The sequence below is a fragment of the Papaver somniferum genome, unplaced genomic scaffold (genome assembly GCF_003573695.1).
Source record: "Papaver somniferum cultivar HN1 unplaced genomic scaffold, ASM357369v1 unplaced-scaffold_10, whole genome shotgun sequence".
Lineage (NCBI taxonomy): Eukaryota > Viridiplantae > Streptophyta > Magnoliopsida > Ranunculales > Papaveraceae > Papaver > Papaver somniferum.
The window spans coordinates 6,975,607-6,986,032 of record NW_020618825.1 but is presented as its reverse complement, the minus strand read 5'-3'; the positions used below and the strand labels follow the sequence as shown (position 1 = coordinate 6,986,032).

Here is a 10,426-nt window from a genome sequence, read left to right as displayed (position 1 = left end):
TATAATTAGGAAAAGTTTTATCTTTAGGTATATTTGGGTACCCTCGCCTTTTCAGTTGGTATCAGAGCAAGCAAACACGAAAAGATCTAACAATTTGTGTTTGGTGCGATCCAACCTATAAGAATTGAATCTAATGAATGATTCAATTAACGTAAAGCAAGACATCAAGAGTCTTGAATTAACACTTGATGATGGCATCTACGATTCAATATCTGATGAAATCATCTCTAGAGATTCTACCAGACAAGTTAATCTTGTTAATAATGTATAAACCGATGACGACTGGAAAATACGTTTACAAGAAGGGTTAGATGAAATTTTCGATGATGATGATTCATATTTTGAACAAGAAGTAGAAGAGGATATCTCAGAATACTCTAAACTGCTGGAACCCTTGAAAAATGAAAAGCTGAGAACTTCGGATTTTCTTGGTTTTATAACTCCTCTTTGTCGTGAGAACAAGAAATTGAAGAAGGTTTTTCAAGGATATTATATTGGTTACCAAAATAGTGATTATCTTCTTAAAGATCGTACAAACGATTTAAATTCTAATAAATTAGAATGTGAAAATCTTCGAAGAGAACTGTTTTTGTCGGAAAAGAAACGTGCTGAATCGGAAGCAATGATTAATTCTCGACAAGTACGGGGTCTTGAAGAAAAAGCCAATGCTAGTATCTCTCAAACAAATTTGTTTGGGAAAGAGCGTGATGTTGCTCTTGAAAAAATTCACTTGTTGGAAGAGAAACTTGTTGAATCTAATGCAAGGATTAACTCTCAACAAAAGAGTTTTTAAGAGAAAGAAGGTGTATATCTCTCACGATAAAAACGCCTTGAGGATGATCTAGCCGGTGCTCTTGATAAAATCAAGATGTTGGAAGAAGAAAAGTTGGAACTGAAAAAATCCAATGAAAGCTCAAACAAGTTAACCTTAATGTTAGAAGCAAGTAGAATCATCGTGATACACGAGGATTGGGATATAAGGGAATAGATGCTTCAAATATTAGCAAAGAGGAAAAATTTGTTAAAGCTACAAATCCTTCTCAATCAGAGGCTTTCACTGATGACAAAAATGCAACAACGTGGAACAAAGAAAAAGAAGAAGAAAAAGAAGAAAAAGAAAACTCGTCGAGCTCCAATGGAAGAGGATCCACAAAAAGGTAACATCAAAACTCATACTTCGTATATTTATACTAAGCATTTTTATTATTGTGGTAATAAAGTATACTTGTAATGGGGATGCAAAGTTCGTAAGATGCAAGATGCACTTTCTTTTGTATCAAACGAATTGCCTAAGTTTTTTCCTCATAAGAACTCAGATCGTTATTGTCCTAAGTTTAGGAACAAGAATTATTATAATGATAGTTCAAATTTTTCATATCATTCGACAAGGTCATCCCATAAAAGACCCAAATATAGAAAAAGAGAAAACTTTGTAAATGCAAAGACAATATATGATGTTCCAAATTGGAGAAAGGGTGTTTCGCAAAATATTAAAAAGGACAAGGATCCCAATGGTATGAAAGAGAAGACTTCTCCTGCGAAACCCAACTCTAAATGGGTCCCGAAGTACTCTATATCCAAGAAGGGACCAAATGTTAGTCACAAGAATGACTCTCAGCTGTTAATTGTTGGTAACAATAATTACAAGAGTTTTCTTGAAAGACTAAAGAAATACATCATGTCTGAATTCTCTTGTACTAGTGGATGTTGTGATAATGACACTCTTCATCACAAGTCAAATAATAAAAAAAAGAGATGGAACAATAGAAAACAAATCAAGCAAGAGGTCAAGAATGATGATTCGATCTTAGTCACTCGTGACGAGCAAGACAAAGATCAACTCAACACAACCTAGTTGTGTTGAAATGTTCATGATCGCCCTTGTGCTCAATCTTATGAAGGGCTAGGAAGCACGTAAAACTGAGCACATGATCTCTCGGGTAATTATATGACTAATTAACATGTTTAGGAGATTTCTTTTCGTCTATACTCATACTTTCTCTATCTATATTTGAGTTTTGATAGAAACGGTAATTTTGAGTTTATGATGTTGATATCTACTGATCATATATGTGTATCTCTTGTTTTTACGGTTAAAACGAGCCAAAAATCACTAAATTCGGACATCGTATGCAAAAGTTATGTCGAAAACAGTTTATTGTTGTGATCTGTCACAAGTAACTCTTGGGAACCGATCCTAGTACTATGTCATAGTGAGGGAACCAATACTAGTACCATGTCATGGTGAGGGAACCGATCCTAGTGAGAGGTCCCCTTACGAAGAAGTGTAAAACTGTTTTTCCCATAACTTCTTTGTCCGAACTCGGAATGAACTCATTATTTTGCATTTGTTTCGTAATTCAATTTCCTACAAGAACGAGGTAATTGCAATACTTGAGTTTATGTTGAACATTTATGGTGTATTGCAAAGTGATTTGTGAGATGTTTGATTTCGGTTTTACTACCTTAATATTCGATCTCATATATTGTGAACCCTTATGGTTTAGGTGATTTTTTGATTTAGCGGGATTAAGTTCTAGCCTATGTTGGTAGGCTTTATCAAAGGATCATGAGGGGTTCTGGTAGAAACAATATGTGAAAAAGTCACAATATGTTGAATCGGTTTTGGTTTAACATCAAAGCATATGTGTTTCGATGGTTTTCAACTTTTGCTTGCAATTGTTAAAACCGGTTTTCAACCTTTCTATGGTAAATGTTGAGGGTTGTTATTATTTTTTTTATGCATAAGGATAACAACGTGATGATATTTTGATATCAATTCACCCTGGACGAAGATGCAATCATATTGGAGAAGTGGATGCGAATTTTGAGGTAACAATCTTGTTAGTTAATTATTTTCCTGTTTAAGAAAAGCCTGAGTTTATATTATATATATTTGTTGATTTTGCTTAACAAAATTTCAGTACAATTGATGTTTATTCCATGATGTGTGTGTGGATGTATGATTCAATTGGTTCCCGTTAAGAAAAACTATTGTTATCTTGCTTTATTGTGTGGTATCAATTGTCTAGACTTAAAAAATTTCGGTACAATTGATGTAGTTTGTGATTCAATTGGTTCCGGTTAAGAAAAACTATTGTTATCTTGCTTTTGTATGGTATCAATTGTTTAGTCTTACAAAATTTCGGTGCAATTGCGGTGCTTTTAATGTCTATGTTGTTTCAATTGCTTCCGGTTGAGGTGAATAATAATCCAAGTTGATTTATTTTGGTTTGTATGAATTTTTTATGGCTTAACGAAATAAATTGTGTATGGGATGAGTTGTTTAGTCCAATTCGATTCTGGATAAGAGAAACTAAGTTAATTATGATCTTAGTTACACTTATCGAAGCGAGGTTTCGGTTATTCAAATCTAATCGAATGCCTTAACAAGAAATGATAGTTAACTAACCTAGTACTTATCTTGTTTAAAATTGAAAGGTATAAGTTTATGGATAATTAAAACCTGATGAGAAAAATAGAGTTTATCTTTATTTTGGTCTTATCGAATTAAGCGGTTGTTTTTGAAGAATCGGTTTAGTAAAGGGACTAAGGTGCTTAGTTGTTTTTTGGTTTGCTAAACTAAATTGGAAAAATTATTTCGGACAATTGTTTCCTTGGTAACATATCAAAATAAAACTACTTGTAGTTTCGGTTTTTGATATTGGTTATTAGAACATGATGTATGGAACCCTCGTGCCTAACTCAACAGGTTTGCAAGTCTATTATGAGATTTGTAAGATTCTTTTCGTGTTGTCCTTTATTTTTTCGTATTTTTGTTATTTTTGTGACAAAAAGGGGGAGAAATATATGGAGTAAACAGGTGATACTGGCATTGATTTTTATATTGATTGGTATCGTTAGGGAAAAGAACATTGGTGCTTGAACGTTTATCTAACGAAAGAGTGAAAGCACAAACTAAGGGGGAGTAACATGTCATATGAAGTTTATAACAAAGACGTGCGGATTGAATATCTACCTATCTTCCTTAGGGGGAGTATTAGCTTTGTTATTCACTACGGGGAAAATATACATCTACAACTGGAGATTTACAACTCTTCGCTAAACATCGTAGAAAGTCCTATGTTTTACAACTAGTTTCAAAGGAAGAGTTGTCGTATATCATCACTGCCAACCCTTAGAAAACAACGGGTTGCGCTAAGAAAACAAACGACAACTCCTTGAGCAAAACAGTTGTGATGACATTTAGCTATAACAACTCTGTTCCATAAAGGTAGTGACTAAGCCTATCACAATTTTCACAAGAGTTGTTGAAGAACACCAAAATATGATGATGAAAATTAGTGTTATAGGGGAGATTCGAACATGAATCTACTGCATGGAAGTCTAGCTCATCAACCATCCTTACCATTCACAAGTTTTGGCTTTTTTTTTTTTTTAATAAAAATGTATAACAACACTTATAAGTGTTGTTGAAGTAAAAACATAGAATGTTGGAAGAAATGAGGATGGGGGATTTGATCCTCGGCCTCCTGCATGGAAGATGAAGCCTAGATCGATGTAGTTGAAGACGATATTAATTAACAGAGTTGTTGGAGTTGGAGACGATGGAGGGGGAGATGGTGGTGATTTCAGTGAAGTCGACAGAGGGGGAGATGAAGTTGCAGCTTTGTGAAGGAAAAAAAATGTATGAAATGGAAAAGGAAAGAATAGATACGATAGTATTATGGAAAATAGAAAGAAAAAAATAACGGACGGCTTTAGATGAAATTGATGGTTGTAATGAAAGTCTACATCCCCTTCCACAACTCTTAAAAAAATTCGTCGTAAGGATACGACGAATTTTTCTCACTTCTGCAGAATTTTTCTTACTTCTGCAAAAATTTCTCACTTCAGCAAAAAAATATTTTGTTATCCGGTTCTGCAAAAATTTTCTAACTTCTGCAAAAAAAAAAAAAAAAAAAAAAAAAAAAAAAGAATTTGGGTTAAATCACGAACTTAGGGTTACTGAGAGTATAAATATCCGAAAACTTTTCCAGAACCAAAATCGTGAACCCGGAAGTTCGAAGTTATTGAGAATATTCCCATGGAATCTTACCAAGTTTCGATCTCGGAGGTTTATTGAGATTGGGTTATAGTAGTCCGCTCCTGACCAGGTTTCGATCTCGAAGGTATTTTCTTTCTCGAAGTTAACGAATTTGTGTGTGTTTAAGGTTTATGAGAATATTCCTACGAAATCTTACCCGTGAATGGTTGGATTCATCATTTTAGCGAACTGTCATACTTATATAGTAGTCCGCTCTTGGCCAGGTTTCGATCTCGGATCCAGGGTATGCATAAAATATGCAAGAATATGGTTTGTTTAAGGTTTCGGGAAATATTCCGGAGGAATATTACCTGTAAATGGATGGATTCATCGTTCTTATGAAGTTTCCAAATTATAATAGTCCATTCACGGTCAGGTTACGATCTTAGATCCAGGGTATGCATACGATACGCCATAATAGGGTTTGTTTACGGTTTCGGGGAATACTCCAAATGAATCTTACTTGTAAATGGATGGATTCATCGTTCTTACGAAGTTTCTGACTTATAGTAGTCCACTCACGTCCAGGTTACGATCTCGGGGCCAGGGTATGCATACTTATAGTAGTCGACACTAAGATTCATATTCATCAATTTCGATGATGTATCATGTTATGTTTGAAGTCAGAACCCTCTCAGAGCTTCGTGGTTCATAAATTATATACCTTTATACCAAGTTTGAAGTTCGAATCGACATTGAGCTTCATATTTATCGATTTTGATGATGTATCATGGTAAGTTTGAAGTCAGAACCCTCTCAAATATTCTTGGTTCATAGTTTGTATGTCGTTATACCACATTTGAAGTTCAAATCGACACTAAGCTTCATATTCATCAATTTCGATGACGTATCATGCTAAGTTTGAAGTCATAACCCTCCTGGAGCTTTTTTGTTCATATTTTGTATGCCTTTATACCACATTCAAAGTTCAAATCAACACTTGAGTTTCATATTTGTCGATTTCAATGATGTATCCTGCTAAGTTTGAAGTTACTTCATGACCTGTATGACTAGCCGAAATTACTTCATTACCTATGTAACTAGTCGAAATTCAAACCAGAAGCACAAAGAGAAAGCACAAAAGCACAAAGAAACACACCAATTATCGAATTCATTTCTCATTTTCCCGATTCATTCTTATGTATTTTTTGGATTTTTTTATATCAGAATGTCGATAACAATGTCCTAAATTTATTAATATTTTATTACATCGAAAGTTCATAATTTAACCCGATACATGAGTTCGTATTAGCACAAAGAAAAACACACATACTTCTCAATCCGTATGAGCATCCAAAATACAATCTCAACCATCAAGATCTTTTCTTAATCCGTACGAGAGGATCAAACGAAACGTGGTCGGTCGGATTCACTTTTTTTTTTCCTCGAAGCGTTTGTTTATTCACCATATTTTTTCTCGAAGCATCTCTACCGCTCCTCTCCTCCGCAGATACCGCCGCTGTAATATTTTTGCTGAGAAAACAAAAAAGAGATCGAGATAGAAAACAAGAGATCGAGGGAGAAAAAGATAGAGAGAGTTTGATTCGAACCACTGATGGTGGTTGATTAGGGTTTTGGTTTATATCTGGATCTATGTTGCAACCAAGAAGAAAAAGGGGATTTTGCTGTTTTAGATGGCAGAATACAACAGAATCGAAGATAGGGTGTTTACAAATTGGAAGAATAAGCAATTATGGGTTCGATTTGTGGAATTTTCGTTGCTGCTGCTGGAAATCAAGTTTGGGTAAGAGGAGAATAAGTTAGGTTTTTGATGAAATTGAATTCACAGAATTTGATGGTTCGATATATGATGGATTTTGTTGATTTGTTGAAGATGAACTCGAGAATGAATTTGTGATGGGAAATAGGAATTAGGGTTCTGATCTAAGTTGGTGTTACAGCTGGTGGAAAAGGAAATTGGTATCGTCTGTTCTCGAGCAGAAATTAAGAAGAAACTGGTGCTTCTGTTGAATTGAAATGGTGGATTATTGTAGGTGATATTAATGATTAAGGATATGAAGTGCTGGTGGTGATTGAAGCAACCTGGTGGTAGTGGTTTTGCTGAGATGGAGGAATTTGAGACAAGTCTCGAGTTCTGGTGGCGATGTTATTGCAATGGTGCTGCTACTGGTGATGTTGGTGGTGCAAAACAAGGGCCAGAGTTTTTGTTGGAGTCAGAATGCAGCTACAGATGAAGTTATTGTCATGATAGGTGGTGAATAGAATGGACCCATAAAGGTGCTGAAGGAATTGCCGAGGTGATCTGCAATCGAATTGCCGAGGTGAGTAATTTCATTAATTCTTTCAGTACTAAAACTTTCGAAGTCAGTGTCTCACACTGAATGGATGAAGTTCACAGCTTTACGTGTCTGGCAGTAAATTCAGTGGTGTATTTACTGGAAAGTTTGGTTTTTTAATCACTGGGTTGTAGTTTGGGTTTATGCTCTGAATTGACTCTTACTTGATTGAAGTTCATGGGGACTGTCACTTTGCACCTGATTCTCTATCCAGGTTTATTTTTATTTGATTTTAAATAGGAGTCCAGAAAAATGAATTACCATGAAGAAGATGCTTATCTACGCTTGTAAAAATTAAGAGCATCAGCACTGCGCATATAATTTTGTGGTTGGTATCTTATAGAATCTTTTGAAGTTAATAATTAGTATAAAATCCTAATTCTTTGAATGCTTAAATAATAAAATCTGGGTAATTCTAATTTGTATATACAAGTTTGATTTCATTGCTCTTTTATGGTGAAAATTTTGGGTTTTCTTCTGCTGTGAATTTATATAGTATTAGCAAGATCAGACAAGGGCCAAGCATGGCTGTGAATGTGAAATTGAGAAAATAAATCCATCGTAGAACCTTGTTATATGTGATATATTGGAGAAAATAAATCTATCACTCAGTATTCATGGCCTTGTCTTGTTTTGCGGCCAATAGCTGAGTGGTGGTTGCTGGTTGTATGAATGACAGCTTAACTAACTTTTCTTTTATTATTTGTTTTTTGGTCTTCGAAGAATGAAGCTGTAGTTGATGAATACCGAGGCAAGAGTTGCTGCTTGAACTCCCCTTGAGGAATGTGATTTTGGAACACCTTCCCTTCTTTTCTGCTTCCTAATTTTTATTGACTTTCGAAAATCTTAGCATTGGGAACGGTAAGTTGACGCCTTTGTATGACTTAGTCATATGTGATTTTGTATTTTGTAAACTAATGCTTTGGTATGTGCCTGACAGATTTGCATACAATTGGTGGTTTAGTCCCCCTTCTTGAACAATTGAAAAACTCAAGTGCAGGCATCCGAGCTTAGGCTGCTGAGGTTATAACTACCATAGTTCAAAACAATCCTAAGAGTCAGCAACTTGTAATGGAAGCGAATGGTCTTGACCTCTGCTGGCTAATCTCACCTCAGATCCAGATGTTACTGCTCGAAACAATGCTCTTGGTGCAATATCGTGTAAGTAACATACACTGTCTATTCTGTATTCATATCATCGGGTTTGGATATATAAATTTGTTATCTATACTGAGGCTGGTTGATGTTAACTGGTGTCACTTGAAAGACTTTCGACCTCTTATGTGTTTGTTGTGGATGTCTTCCAGCTTTGATTCGGCACAACAAGCCTGGAGTTGCTGCATTGTGCCGTGGGACTGAATTGGTGGCTTAAGTGTTATGAGATGATGGAATGAATGGATGAAACTGAGTCTTGAGATAAGAATGGGATTGCAGTTGGTGATGGAGATGTCACATTACAATGAATGGCCTGGAACCTAGTTGTATGTTAGGACATTTGAGAAGCAAGATGAATGAAGTGAAGTGAAATGGCAATGGGGAATGTTGGTATGATGGCTGTGAAGAAGGGAATGTATGTCTCATGAAACTGGTGGTGTTGAGCTGTTGATCTAGCACATGAATGGACTGCAGTTAAAGCTCAGATGGAAGTAACTGAACATTTGAGGAGAATGGCTTAGGATATTGGTGTTGTGACTGTGATGCTGCTGCCATGGCTAGGTTGTCAAGCTGCAGATGTTGATGCAATTAATGCTTTGTGGAGAATTTCTGGAATGGTGGTAGTGCAATGCAGTGGCAGGAAACTTAACAGTTGGATATGCCAGAATTCTGGCATAACCAATAGACATCTTAATCTTCATATTCTCTTTTGAGTGTGTTTAGGAAATATAACTTTGGTAACAAACATGTGTATCACTGCCATTTTTTTAATGTGTGTGTTTAACACTGGCAGGTTAACTTGAATGAATGTAAATATGATATTATGAATGTGAATGAATGTAAATGTGCTACATTGGCAGGTTAACATGAAATTATGAATGTGAAATACTTTCGGCAATTCGGATTCGGTTTCAGCTATAAATTTTTTTTTTCCAATATGCACACAACTTCTAATAAGAGTTGTGTTCCATATTTCAACTACACAAACAAAGGTTGCGAAAGAATGTCTTTACGACATAACTAGGTGTTGTCCAATATAGTTCTACAGCTCTAACAAGTGTCTTGCAAATCTTATTCAAAATAATAATAAGAGTTGTTACATATTTCTACGATACATATCCTAGGTTGTCTAAGATAGTCCTTCAACTTATACAAGTGTTGTGTTACATATTTCTACGATACGAATCATTTGTTGTGTAAAATAGTCCTACAACACAAGCAAGAGCTGTGTTAGGCTTTCAAAAAAAATCGAAAGAGAATCACAACTTTAACAAAATATTGTCGAACAATTAATCACATCACCCTTTACAACTCTTAGTCAAGTATTGTAGAAAAGCTTGGACTTTCTACAATACCCCACCTACACATAAAATAGCGTTATCGTAGGGGTATTACAACGCTAATACAGTGTCGCCAATGACATTTTTCCCGTAGTGATAGGAACTTACACATGTATAACCCCGTCTTACTCAATTACCTAAGCTCTAGGTTCCATTGTCCGCAATATGGTACTGGAATATCCCTGAGAAGCTGCAATAGTCATACGAAAGCATCGCATGGAAGATTAAATTTAATAAATGCTCACACAACAATGCCGGAACTTACAAACTTCAATACATACAAGCATGGGAACGTTAATACTAAAAAATCACACAAGAGTGAAACATTCATACAATGTGATAGATAGAATGGAGTATTGAGAAGAGTCTAGCGAGCATTATAGATTCAAATATTCAAAATAAACACACTTAACTTCTGTATGGCAAAAACTAAAGGATTAAAATCGGACGTAGCTTGCATATCACTTGGCACAATGTGTAGGATATGCTTAATTTGACTCTCCCATGGTCTAATGGTATCTACCTTTAATTCTATTTAATTTATGAAAAGAAACATAATTCTCGAATATATGTATTCATCTGTTGTT

General features: G+C 35.3%; 1 long non-coding RNA gene across 1 annotated transcript; it reads left to right on the top strand.

The window, feature by feature from the left end:
- Window positions 1–6,479: 6,479 nt before the first annotated feature.
- LOC113326583 lies at window positions 6,480–9,397 on the top strand. Its single transcript, XR_003348408.1, has 4 exons — window positions 6,480–7,329; window positions 8,068–8,205; window positions 8,285–8,505; window positions 8,652–9,397. It is a non-coding gene; the product is annotated as an uncharacterized LOC113326583 (long non-coding RNA).
- The last annotated feature ends 1,029 nt before the right edge of the window (window positions 9,398–10,426 follow it).